Source organism: Chlorocebus sabaeus, chromosome 4 (genome assembly GCF_047675955.1).
Source record: "Chlorocebus sabaeus isolate Y175 chromosome 4, mChlSab1.0.hap1, whole genome shotgun sequence".
Classification (NCBI taxonomy): Eukaryota; Metazoa; Chordata; class Mammalia; order Primates; family Cercopithecidae; genus Chlorocebus; species Chlorocebus sabaeus.
This window is the reverse complement of record NC_132907.1, coordinates 35,691,594-35,705,390: the sequence shown is the minus strand read 5'-3', so window position 1 is coordinate 35,705,390 and position 13,797 is coordinate 35,691,594. Positions and strand designations below refer to the sequence as shown.

Below are 13,797 nucleotides of genomic sequence, written 5' to 3'. Positions count from 1 at the left end.
AATGAGTGAAAGAAAAGGAGATACATATAGAATGATTTCTTTTCTTTTGTATACAAAAATAATCCAGTGTGTTTTTCAGGTGTAGGAAGAATTCTGGAAAAAACTATATAAAATTTAAGTAAAGTTGTCTCTGGGAATGAGGGTAAAACACTGTCACTTTTTACTACATATATATTTAATTTTACTAAAAAATATTTACTATTTCTATAATTTCAAATGTTTTCATTTAATAATACGTATATATTCTTATTAAATTTATATAGTTTTCCATGTCCCTCTAAACATATGCACTGATATGGTTTGGCTCTGTGTCCCCACTCAAATCTCATTTTGAATTACACTCTCATAATTCCCATGTGTTGTGGGGGACACCCGGTGGGAGATAATTTGAATCATGGGGGCAGTTTCCCCTATACTCTTCTCGTGAATAAGTCTCACAGGATCTGATGGTTTTATCAGGGGTTTCTGCTTTTGCATCTTCCTCATTTTCTCTTGCTGCCACCATGTAAGAAGTGCCTTTCGCCTCCCACCATGATTTTGAGGCCTCCCCAGGCATGTGGAACTGTAAATCCAATTAAATCTCTTTTTATTCCCAGTCTCAGGTATGTCTTTATCAGTAGCATGAAAACAAACTAATACATGTGCTAGAACAAAATCCTAAAAAATATACTACAAAGTGTTAGAGTCATTCTATAACCACAAGAAGTCTTGTAAAAAAAATTTGTTCATCTGATTTTTCTAATTTTTGTACAATTATTTGTCATAAGCGGTATAACAAAATACTTCTAATAACCTCCTGTTTAGGTAAAATCAATATAACAAAAAATTACTTAAACAGTATAAAATAGTCAATCTCTACAATTTTTTTTCCAAATGCTGACAATAATAATAAAGTAAATACAGTCACTAGGAAGACTTCTTCCTCTTGCCCAAAGGAGCCACGTTTATGCTTGTTCATGAAAGAATGGCAAAAACTGGACAAAATGAATGAAACAACAATTTTCAGACCTTAGGCAACAGTTAGCAAAGCATGGTGATTACAGAAAAGGAATGCAATGAGATGATGCCTGTGATTGCCCCAGTGTACATACCGGAGAGTTTTCAGGTCCCAACATAAGGAGGAGGGGGATCCCTGCCTGACCCCAAAGTCTCCCTAAGTTGAGGAGATGGAGCTGGGAATTCAGGGAGGTCAAGGTAGCTACAATTTGCTGAATAGAGAGGAGAGAGTGGCCAGAGAGAGGACTCAGGGACATCTGCACAGGCCCCCTCTTGAGTCTTCGGCTGAGTGTTGATCAGCCTGAGGAAGGTGAGATTTCTGGGGAAAAGCTGGAGGAAGGAATGACAAAGACAGAAGAGGAAACTTTTCAGGGTGATATATATATGTGTATTATCTTGGTTTTGGTAATTTTCTCACAGATGTGTATACCTATATCAAAACTTACTAAATTGTGTACTTTACATGTAGGTTATTTTTTTTTCCAGTGGAGTTTTAAAAACAATTTTGTAAAGAAAAAAAAATGTATCATGAAAATGAACTGATGGGCTAGGATATTACTCAAATTAGCCCTTTGTGTAAGCATAGCACAATGAGCATCGATTTACATTTACATCTCTTCAGGTTGAGAAGAAAGCAAGTAAGGATACCACCAAAAACACCTATATAATCTGTATCCAAATGTAGTAAATTACTTTGAAAAAATTGGAAGTTTTCCCTACTGGATTAAAGTTTTCCTAACATATGACTTTAATCATGGCCTATTACTCTAAGAAACTGTAATTCACTAATAATACATAAGGCCATAGACCTGGGTCTGCCCCCTCCCTCCATATCAATAATACTCAACATTTGTAGAAGGTATATAAATGTTACGCACTTCAAGAAGAGAAGTATGCCAAGAGAGATGTAACAATGCATGAGATAGAGTCTAGAGAATTTAGAACAAGCCTTGGTTTAGATGAACATTAAGGGCTTTAGGGCTATTCTTCCAGTAAGACATTTGTAGAACAGGAAAGCCAGGTGACCATATTCTATAGGGCTGGCCTGAGCTTTATCTATTTCGTGGCTGGATGTTGCATGTTCTCTGAATCAGCAAATTGTCAGTGGGAAAAATTTATCTATATTGACTGCTCTCAACCAGCTTATTTAAGATAAAACAGTACCTTGGCAGCCAGCTGAAGAGATGTTTTGGTACTGCATTGGTCTAAGTAATGGATTATTGATCTACAGTTAAACCGATCTGAAGGTCAGACTTCTAGGATTTCTCTGTCTCACATTCTGAATCCATTGTTGTCTTTTAGGAATGACTATATCAGAGGTACCTGACTCATCTTTGGCCAGAACAACAGGAGCAAATCTGGTATTACAGTATGTGGGCTGCAAATATAACAAAATTAGTGCCTCTATATTTTGCTCTGCAGGTTGTTCCTGAATTATGGTCCCACAGTCATGCTGCATTGCTCACTGGAAGTTTCTATAACGAGAATTTAACCCACTTGTTTACACTGGAACTTAGTTCATAGGTTCTCATCACATTTATTTCAGGCTTTCAGGTGAAATATCCTGCCTATTTGAGCTTACAACGTTTTTATTTCTTATGTAAGCACGTGTGTATGTTTATGTGTACTTTAATCAATAAAATGACAGATCCTCAGCTTCTTGAGGACTATGCCAAAAAACCTAAAGGATAATCCAGATTACAAATAGCACATTCTGTTCAGTGAACTGGGCTTTCATCCCATTATCAGACAATGCCATTTGGTTCTTTAAAATAAATCAAGGGGAATATTTCACATGAAAGGGATTACTTCTTCCTACGCAAGTCAAAAAATAGGAAAACAAATGAACATTTAAAGCCTACTGGAGCCCACCTATTTGCCCCCTGGAAAGATTATGCTATTCAATGACTGGAGTGATTTAAAGAAGTAGTGTAATATGTGAATTATTGACTATCAAAAAGAGCGTGTGGAGAAGACCTCATAAAATGAAATTCTAAGAAATACGCCTTGAGAAATGGTGCTGAATTCTAGGGAAAAAAAAAATAAAGCTATTTCTGTTTAACTGTAAGGACAGCTTCTTTGTTTCCTTAGGCAAACAGATTTCCTGTGGTCTAGAAACGTTTCTGTCCTTGAGGCTAGGAAGGGTGAAGCTTCAGGGCCCCTCACCTACATGAGCTCCTTCCTAAGACACTGGAAAAGGCTCGAGGGGTCAGTTGGCATGCTCCTTTGCTTTTGCAATTTTGCATGAGTGAGACATTTTAACTGCAGAAGTTTAAGATCAATGTCTACATACTGATTTTGCCTTTATCACACTTTTCCCTTGGGTTAGGTAGCACTAGGGTGACTGTGGGCCATTTTCGGATCCGGCTAATTAGAAGTTGAGTTAAAGATACATTTAGTTTCAGTTTGGTGTGATTACATTCTTGTGGTTCTCAGTCTCTTCCACGTACCCTTAGGTTCTTGCTGGCTGCCTGGGTGTAGCTTCCAGGAACACACCTGATTACCGCGGTGCTGGCAACATGAAAGTGCAAGCCTAGAGATCACTCCAAAATCAATGTGCCAAGAGCTTCAGGCACCACAAGTCTGTGTGGAGTGAAGGAGACACAATGTTCAAAACATATAAAGCCGGGAACTACTCTTTGAAAATTCTTCCAAATCTCACAGTTCACAAATGAAAGACATTTGAGAGAGACACTTTCCAAGTTTGGTCACAGTCCTAAGAATGTATATGAAATCACCCAAAAAAATTGAGAAACTTGATGTAACTTTTCTAAACTATCAGTAATAAAATGACAGATTATAATCAATCATACTAAAGAAAATATTGCATTATCTTGTTATTCTCAACACAGAAAACACGATCATGTAAAATGAAGAGGCAATCAGAGAATAAACAGCCAAAACTAGAGCCAAAAAAAAAAAAAAAGTAGAAATGTATCAAGCAATTAATTTTCTAAAAATGAAGTTAATTGTATAAATTTTGTTATCCTTGCAGAATTTGTCAGCTTTATTAATTTTATAATCTGGTGTAATTTATTTTTATATCCTAAATAAATACTCAATCTCCACATTCAATACATATTCCAATGATGTATCCATTTCTCTTAAAAGGGACTCCTCGAGTTGTATGACACCTCAGGTGGTATAAAGCCTGGACCCACTCCTTGTCAACTACCATATTTTCCTTGGGATATGAAGAGGTAACATCCTTTATATATTATGACTAAGTAATAAAATGGATATACATCTATTAGCCAAACTGCAAATTGTGATATTCAGCATTTTAAGGTACTGATTCTGTTGGATACCCAGAAATATAAGTAGGTCAAATCCTATGACCAATAAATTAATGAACTGATAAAACAATACTGTATCTTTTTCTTGATTACACTAAAAATTTAAAATATTATATTCCTTATACAACATTTTAAATTTAATTTGCCTTGTAAGTATTGGTTGTATATGTATAGTTCTGCAGAAATATATTTTTAAATATCTTTACATACAAAATCTGATTTTAGGTCCTCAATTTATGGTAAATGTTTTGAACACTTGTTTGGCTTAAAATTCACAAATATATAAACCAGCAATGACATCATGATAGGCTTTGTGCATTTCTTACCAAAAGTGATAAAACATGTAGACAACAGGCTGGGCACGGTAGCTCACACCTGTACTTCCAGCACTTTGGGAGGCCAAGGCAGGCGGATCACGAAGTCAGTAGATCGAGACCATCCTGGCTAACACGGTGAAACCCTGTCTCTACTAAAAATACAAAAAATTAGCCGCACATGGTGGCACGAGCCTTTAGTCCCAGCTACTCAAGAGGCTGAGGCAGAAGAATCGCTTGCACCCGGGAGGTGGAGGTTGCAACGCCACTGCACTCCAGCCTGGGTGACAGAGTGAGACTCTATCTCAAAAAAAAAAAAAAAAAAAAAAATTGTAGACAACATATTTCACAAGTCTGTCATACTTGCTCAGCTCCATAATCCTTACTACAAAATGCACATAATCTGGCATATTCAAATGGAAGCTTTTATCAAGTTCATCAAATTATACAAATCATGTTACAAAGGAGAGACCACAGAGCTGGTGTCCAATTTTTGTTTAGTAATTTATATATTAATATTGGTAAACTAAAGTCAAATGTAAAAATGAAACATATCATCAATGAAATCTTCAGATAATAAGGATAAGATTATTATTTTAAAATTGTAAATTTAGATACACTGAGGTCTGTATAATTCATGGTAATATTTCCTATCTTTCTCTATATATTATTCCTATATATATACATTTTAAATATATTTTTGAAATTAGGGATTTTTCAAAGTTTTTTTTTAAATAGTGATTTCAAATATACCCATACCTGTTTAAATATATCTGTAAAATGTTCAGGTTATGACACACTTTAAATAACTAAAATTCATCTTAAACTGTATCTTATACATCATTTACATGTGCAGGAGATAACTGCAGATAAGACTGAAGAAGGGTGGAAGCTGAAGGTTTACAGAGAACAAATGTTTCTGATATATCCAATTGTGAAAACACTTTAAGTATTCAGAAGAAAAAGGTTGTATCATAAAATTATATATATGTGTTCACATTTAAAACCCCAATATTCTATAAAGATCTGAATTAAAATTAACTTAGAAAGTAATTTTGTCTTATGAGATGACTGAATGGAACTATTAAACACATAACTTATTCATATGATTTTATTTTTATATATCTTTGCAGAAAAAGGTATATGTAAAATGAGGTAGAACTAAATCAGTGATTCCTAACCCAGAATCACTACACTGTAATGGAAACATGAATGTGATTCCAGTGGTACATGTAACTCTAAAATTACATACAAATTCTCTGTGTGATTATGTGTATATGTAGAGTTTCCATAAGAGCTCTGCTACATCTACTTAGACTCCTGGAGGATTCCAGAACTTCTAATAGAGTAAAACACAGAAACCATTTAGAAAATAAATTTCACTAAGAAGAAAAAGAAATGAAGTTCTAATTGTGTTGGTAATGTCCCAGTCCCACCCACACATCACGAGAGGAGAGAAAAAGAAATTCCAAGGATTTGATAATTTCAAGGAACAAAGTGCTCAGGAGATATATTCACTGAACAATTCCCCAAGTGCTCATGTGTGAACAATTCAAAAATTCTAAAAATACTGTTCAGTGATATCTCGATAGTTCTTCAAAATATGAGATTGAAAAACAAGGCCTTTTTCCAAGTCACACTCTTAAATACGGTTAACATTTTCATTACACAATGATTTTGAAGAGTTTTTGAGCCTATGGATACCTTAGTAACCAACATACTATGAATGTGAGCTTTTGCAGTCATTAAAGCATAAAGAGGATGACTAATTATTAATTTAAAGGTTATGCAAACTCTCTTGAATATTAATGACTAAAATCACTAATGATAGGCTGTATTTGGACTAACACTGACAGCAAGCTTCTTGTGAAGTCTGCTGGTCAAGTTATCAAATCAGAGGTGCAGAAAGACAAGAAAAGTCTCAAAAATGCTTCCATAAGAAGAATCCTTGAAGTAAGTTAGGTATCTAACCTTAAAAAAAAAAGGTTTAATGGAGGAAATTATTGCTGTATTCACTTGTATTATCGAGGCTAAGAGAGATTATTAGAATTATTTTGTATCTTTCTAGCAATATGCCTCATACCAAAGGGAGGAAGTGGCAGGGAAACAATGCATTACAAAGAATATTTTTCTAAAAACGAGTCCTAGGCAACAAGGAAAGAACTTGTCTTACAAGTTGATGTTCTCTCCCAAAAAGGCAATTTTAGGCATCAAGAATGTTCTGAGATGGATTTGTACACTGAGTGGGAAGTTGGATTCTTATATATAGGAAATCCCTGTCAGTACTTAAATTCTATGATTCTACGATTTATTAAGAATAGCCACTTGCGACTACATAGGACACAACCTGGAAACAAGGCAGCTACCTAAGGAAGGCCCTTAAATAGTTATAAGTGAATGCCAAATGTGAGGTGAAGAAACAGAGAGCTCGTTAGAAAGGAAATTGTGTACAAAACACAAGATTTTACTGCCTTGGTGAATTTTGAACCACAGCCAAATTACTTTCTTCTCTTGAGAAGATATGAGGAAGAGAAGAAAGCTCTTCAAGGCAACAGCATGATATAAATCCAAAGCATTTTCATCCTTTGGGAACGTGCTTGCATGCAGAAGTGTGAGCTGGGGGAGGAATCTCAGGTGATAAGAAAAAGACGTCAGCAGGGCAGAGTGGTGAATGGCCTTCAAGATAAGGATAAGTAATTGAAATTGGTTAGGAAAGCAATAGGGAGCCAGAAGAAGGAACTGAAATGAGTAATGGGAAGCTAGAAGATTAGAAAAGCTAGACCGATTACCTTGGGAGGCAGGATTTTTCAATGATTAGAGATGGTAATGACCAAAGGGGAGATTGTAGAATCAAGATAGGAAACCAAAAGACAAGGATGGATAGACCTATTCCCAAAACAAGAATAGTAACTTCATGAGGTCCCAGAGAGGCAGTTTGTAATAACAAAAATGAGGCCTTCACTGAAGCTTGGGCATTATGTAACACTGATCTAGGATGGCATGCCTACATGTCACCCGTGCTTGGTATCCATCAGGAAATGTTTGTTGCATGAATGAAGAAAAAAACATAGTTCTATTCTTACATAAAATAATCATTTAAAATCACCAATTTGGGAAAAAACAATCGACTATTAGATTGTTAAAATGTTGACAGTTTGTGAACTTTTTTCTTTTTTTTTTTTTTTTAGCAATGTCCCAATGTCACTTTCTTCAGAACTGCTTAGACTTTTGTGTACAAGTAAAAGAAAAGAGCATCAGTTCTTAAGATCTAAGCCTGCAAACAAACGTTCTTTGTTTTGAATTTGTTTTCAATGTACAAAAGGTTTACATGAAAAATACAGGCAGGCTAATATTGCAAACAACATGTAATTTCAAAAAGGGAAAATATACAGTACTTTCCCTCCCACTTTTTAAATTAGATTCAGTAACATGATTAACTTTTACCCACATGTTTTCAGAACTAAGATGAATAAATTAGAGGAGTGGTTCAATTTAAAACACCTTTTCCTTTTAGTAAATCTAACGTTTATGGTAGTCAATAAAAGAATTGCTCTTTTAGTCACAGAAAAGCCTCAGAAGCTCTTCTAATTCTTCTATGCTGTTGATTGATGCAAATTATCTCTACAGGGAATTAATTTTAATAGTTAATAAAATGAGGAGGCTGAAGATGCAGAAATTAGTGCTTTGAGTTATCTTCGTGTATCTGCAAGGGCTAACTCTGCACTCTGCTGTATAGCCAGCAATCATAAGTATCCTGAATTGACTGAGGAACAATATGAAAAAATTCACAGGAATCTTAAAAGACTCAGCAGCCTTTAACCAATATCCATTCTTAAGTGTGATTTAAGTGACACTTTCAAGTCTTATTAAAAAAAAATAAGTAAACATAACTTTAAATACCTAAGATTTCTGATTAGTAATGTGTACCATGTTTAATGTTATGGTTGATTTTATTGTAGCAGCTTGATAAAAGACCACTACTTAATAAACAAGGTCATTCTGTCACCAATTTGAAATGTTGATTTCATATATCTATACACTTGCTTCTCCACAATTTGATGTTTTTGTGGTTGCCTCAGAAGCTGTGCAATAGCTAAATGAAGAAGAAAAAATATGTGACTAACGAGGCAACCAAACAACAGCCCAGCCCAAATGAATATATTGTAGTTTTTATAAAGTGCTATTTGTATACATTCATTAATAAACTTTTATTTTATAAAAATAATTGCTAAATGAGAGCAAAACTTTTCAAACCAATGGACTGTTTCATTTTTTTCTCAACCTCTAATACAGAAAACAAAGATCTTTTATGTCATATTTAGAACTTGCTCAATAAATGTTCTTTACTTTTTCTTTTCTTTAATACCGAGTGAAAAAATAATTTTATCTGACTTTCCTTCCAACATTCTATTTGGCTGACAGAATGCTAGTTTTACACAGACAGGGAAAGTCACATGGAGTATTTGGGTCATTTGATACATGAAACTTTTCCATGGAAAATATTAATAATTATAATTGTTGAGTGTAATAATAATCCATATCTTGACATTAAATAATTGCTGAGTTTTATGGAAATGATTATTTCCCTTCCTTCCTTATAATAACTAACGGCCTAATTCCTAAAAGTATTTTTGGAGAAGCACTAGATCAGGGGACAGAAAGAATGAATCAAGGATAGTATAAAAGGAATGAAGGAATCTATCCACACGGCATTTCTCAGTGTCTGCTGGTTCCAAAATACAGCACCATTTGTAGTGGATGATGTGAAGATTCCCCTTCAAGAATGAAAGACTCATTTTCTTAGATTACACAAGTGCTGTCAGCTGTCAGCCCTCTTTGCAAATTGCCTTAAAGAGCACCATTTTGTTCCAGCATCTACTATCAAGTGCCCAAGGATATAAAGGCCTAACACGCTCACCCAAATTTAGGACAACTCTCAAGGGCATGCCAGCTTCACAACTCTCTATTGGCTCTGCTGAGGCCTTCCTCAAGACTGCATTACAGACCAACTTCTTCTACCTGGTCCCATGATTGTGTCTTCTTCCCTCTCCTCCATAGGTGTTGGTCCCAAGAACAGTCTCAAATATGCCTCTTGCTACCCCATCTCTTCTTCCTCAGAGGCAGTCTGCTTGTCTTGGAAACCTAATCTGTGAAGCACTCACTGAGAACACTGAAAGTACACCATTAGTCAGTCTCTGCCTGTGGCCATTCATTCCCTACAAGAGCTTACTATTAAAATTAAGCTACCGAAAAAATGAACCTTAGACACATTTTCACTTCTCCATATTTCCCCTTATGCACATCTATCTCCTTTGATAGAATGCCACATAAGCATTCACACATATCATCCTAGATTCTTTGCTTGCCCGGTATGTTTGTGTTGTGTGCTCAGGATGTGTAATAATAAGCATGTGGAGTACACTAAGAGAATTTGCCCCTGCAAAATATACAAAATGTTCACAGCTAATATTGATATCTATTTAAAATAGATATCAATGGTAACATAATTAAGAGGTGTGCATTTCACTGTGGCTTTTAAAATTTCCTTATGATTGCATATTTGTTTGAGAGATCTCAAGACTTTATTGTTTACTCATTCTTTTTCCCAGAAGAGTAATTATAAAACCTTGTCTCCTCAACCATTCTTCAAATCTCAATACTTTCACTAATTGGAACTCAGGAAACACTCATTTCAACACTCAGTTCAGATCTTATTGCATTTTTTTTTTAATTCCATCAAGGAAACTGTCAGAAATATAAATGCAATTAACATAGGATTGACAAACAAAATGCTGAATTCTTTTATTTAGTAAGCCAGTGATTCTCTCCATGCCAAGTAAATATCTTAGTATTGCACAGCACATAAACTGAACCTATCCAACTGTTTGGTAATGCAAAACAAATCCATTGATATTTAATAATAGTAATTAGAATGTAAGTGTCACATTCCAGAAACATTTCCATCCAAAAAAAGACACTTCATAGAAATACTAATCTTTTAAACTGAAATATATTATCCAACATTTCAAACTGAAACTTGTAAAATACAACTATTGGTTAGGTCTACACAGATGCATATTAAACCGACTGTTCTTCAAATAATGTTAGCAAAAAATTTGTTTTTGTTTTTGTTTTTTTTTTTTTTTTTTGAGACAGAGTTTCACTCTGTTGCCAAGGCTTGAGTGCAGTGGCACAATCTCTGCTCACTGCAAGCTCCGCCTCCCAGGTTAAAGCAATTCTCCTGCCTTAGCTTCCCCAGTAGCTAGCACTACAGGCGCCCGCCACCATGCCTGGCTAATTTTTGTATTTTTAGTAGAGATGGGATTTCGCCACTCCCCCCCAGCAAACAAATGTTTTTAAGGGCAGTAATTTTATGTGAGACTGTAATATAATTAAATTTCTAAGAGATCATTTGAATTCACCGTGGTGAAAGTGCTGTTTATAAGTAGAAGTGGGGTGTGGTGTAAATAAACCATAAGCAGGACATGGCACTCTGTAGGACTGGAGATTCAGTGAACAAGAAAGAAGGAGATTCAGTCAAACAAGAAAGAAGGAGAGAATTCATACTTCAAAACACTTCCTATTAGCAATTATTGCACATAGGATTTGTCCCAATTCTGCACTTGCCCAGTTTATTCTCAGAAAATACCTCAAAATTATGAAATTAGAACAGTTACTTCAAATGTATGCTTAACTATAATTCTAAATTAATTCATTACAATATCTATTTATGAGGGGCGAAGGAGAAAAGAGTAGAAAGGGAGAGAGAGGAGGGAAGAAGGAAGAGGAAAAGGGGGAAAGAAGAAGAAGGGAAGAGAGAAAAGGGGAGAGCAGAAGGGTGGGAGAAAGGGAGGGGAGCCAGGTGTGGTGGCTCGCACCCAAAATCCTAGCACTTTGGGAGGGTGAGGCCTGTGGATCCCATAAGCCCAGGAGTTCAAGACCAGCCTGGCAGAACCCCGTCTCTACAAAAATTATAAAAACTAGCCAGGCATGGTGCCATGCACTTGTATTCCCAGCTACTCTGGAGGCTGAGGTGGGAGAATGGCTTAAGCCCAAGAGGCAGAGGTTGCAGTGAGCTGAGATACTGCTACTGCACTCAGCTTGGGCAACAGAGCCAGACCAAGTCTCAAATAAATAAATAAATAAAATGGGAAGTGGGGAGAACAGGGGAGGGGAGAAGGGGAGAGAGAAGAATATAAGAACAATGACTCTTATCACCTAGCATTTTTCAGTGCTTACTGGTTCCAGACTATATTACCATATACAAAAGAGTTGAGAGTTGCTCACCTAATACCTGCCCCTGGTCATTCGTCCTTGACAAAAGCTTCCGTTACTGACAGACTTTGTGGTTTGAGGTACTTTGTTAGCACAATTGCCTCCCACCCTATCTGTAGGTGTTGATTTGTATCAGGAAGGTCATGAGTGGTTCCTCCCAAACTATTGGTCCAATAAATGAGGAGGGGTTACTACTTAGGAAAATTGTTCTATATTTAGTTTTAACACCTTTATAGAGATACAATTCAAATACCACACAATCTGCCTATTTAAAATGTACAATTCAACATTAGTGCATTCACAGAGTTGTGCCTCTATTAACACAATTTAGAATGTTTTCACTACACCCGCCAAACCCTTTGGCCATCAACCTTCAATCCCCTGGATCCCCTCCAACCCTAGGCAATCATTAATCTACTATAGATTTGTCTATAGTGGACATTTCACTTAAGTGGAATCATGAAATTATGTAATTCTGGCTTCTTTCACTTAGCATAATGTTTTTAAGGTTTATACATGTAATAGCATGCATTGATACTGAATTCTTTTTTATTGTTGAATAATATTCCATTGTATGAATATACCACATTTGTTTATTCATCAGTTGATGGCTATTTGGATTGTTTCCACTTTTTGGCTATTATGAATAATGTTGCTGTGAACATTTGTCTGCATACTTTCAATTTTTTTGGGTATATACCTAGAAGTAGAATTGCTGGATCATATAACTCTGTGTTTTACAATCTGAGGAACTGCAACATTCTATGTTTTTTCTTAACCATTGCCATACATCAAAAAAATAATTCTCTGAAAAAAAAAATTAATGCCAAATTCTGTCAGTATTGGTTCAGTTTGCTGCCACACATCTTAGACCAAAGCTCCTAGTTAAAAATGTCTTCATTGTTTAATGAATTAACGCTGTAAGAGCTTGATGTGCAAAAGAGATTCGTTAGACAGTCTTTCTTCTTGATACAATGTTCCATATATTGCCAATAAAAATTAACTTAATTCCTTGAAGGTAGAAGCACTTAATGATAATTTCCTCACTGCAGTACCCTTAGTGTGTTTTGTTGTTCTGGAACTTCAATATAAAATGTAATGTTGGAAAAATAATGCCACTAATAAAAATATGCAATATTTTACATCTATGTAATTGTTTACAACTTATCAGTAACTCCAACCTGAACATATTCACTTAACCCTTAGAGCAGTCATTTCCAACCTGCTTTATTTTGTTGTTATTGTTGATGAGGTTGTTCTGTTTTGTTTTGTTTTAGGCTTTAGCAGTCTGAAACCATGGTTTTTAGCTTCTGTCTCTGTTGATAAGTGGAAAAGAGGGATGAGGAATGACCTTTTCTGGGCCAACCAGAAACAGAAACTAAGAACCCATGACTGTATTTTCTCCCTTGGACACCCCCACCTTAGAGCATTTAAGTTAAAAACTTCTCTAATAGAATTGATAAAATTAAGATTTAAGCAGGCTAAGCAGCTTCCAAATATTAGTTACACAGCTGGCTGGAACTTCATACTCCAAAGTTCAAGTCTAGATCACTTCAAGTTATATCTGTTCTAGGAGTTAAAGGAATAGTGCCCGGCTATGTTCATTTGTCCAGTCTCTACCCTCGCCTTTCCTTTTTACTTCCCCCTCTCCTCCTACACACACAATGATCAAGTCACATGCTCAATTCATGCATATGCATATACAGCATGTGCACACACCACACACACTTCACATGCTTTCTATATACCAGACACAGATATACATACCTCATACACAATCACCTCACAGACACACACACCCCACATATAGACACCTCACACACACTACAGTCACAAAAAAACTCATGTACATGACATTCAACTATACACACATCACACACAGACTTCACATACACATTCACACCTTATACACACAT

At 35.6% G+C, this 13,797-nt stretch overlaps 1 protein-coding gene across 2 annotated transcripts in view; it reads right to left on the bottom strand.

The window, feature by feature from the left end:
• The window catches only part of PDE4D (phosphodiesterase 4D), an 814,938-nt gene that overhangs the window by 677,933 nt on the left and 123,208 nt on the right, over window positions 1–13,797 (bottom strand). The window lies entirely within an intron of this gene.